Consider the following 694-nt stretch of genomic DNA (forward strand, 5'->3'; position numbering starts at 1 on the left):
CCCTAGCTCTGATACCATTTGTAACATCCCCCTCTAGCACGTATCACAATATTGTCCGCTTTGGGCCACTCGGCACGGGGACTTCCCAGGGGGTCACCCATCCTGGTACTACTCCCGCCCGAGCACGCTTAACTGCAGAGTTCTTATGGGATCTGCTGCCCTCACGGCTTTAAAACGCGTTGTGTTAAGGAAGGTATCCACACCCCTTTTAAGGAATGCTTAGTTCTCCTTCCTAGCCGATGTGGGATCAGATCTAACCCACTTATTAAAGTGGGTTAGATCTGATCCCACATCGGCTTGGAAGGAGAACGAAACATTTCCTTATAAAGGGGTGTGGATACCTTCCTTGTCACAACGCGTTTTAAAGCCGTGAGGGCAGCAGATCCCATAAGAACTCTGCAGTTAAGCGTGCTCGGGCGAGAGTAGTACCAGGATGGGTGACCCCCTGGGAAGTTCTCGTGCCGAGTGGCCCAAAACGGACAATATTGTGATACGTGCCAGAGGGGATGTTACATTATCTAACAAGGAAACCCTAATTTGGATGCTTAAGCCCTAAGCAACCCATGGACTCCTTTCCTTAAAGGCCTTGGACGATTTCCAATGGGTTTCCCCATAGAATTCGTCCAACCTTATAATATAAGGCAATCCATAGCCCCATTGCAATTATCTTATAATTACAATTTCAGTCCCTTAA

The 694-nt window shown here is 48.1% G+C and overlaps 1 pseudogene; it reads left to right on the forward strand.

Annotated features, from left to right (window-relative positions):
* The first annotated feature begins 352 nt into the window (after nt 1–352).
* On the forward strand, nt 353–470 carry LOC128133127 (5S ribosomal RNA; annotated as a pseudogene).
* Nucleotides 471–694: the final 224 nt, after the last annotated feature.

The sequence above is a fragment of the Lactuca sativa genome, chromosome 3, assembly GCF_002870075.4.
Source record: "Lactuca sativa cultivar Salinas chromosome 3, Lsat_Salinas_v11, whole genome shotgun sequence".
Classification (NCBI taxonomy): domain Eukaryota; kingdom Viridiplantae; phylum Streptophyta; class Magnoliopsida; order Asterales; family Asteraceae; genus Lactuca; species Lactuca sativa.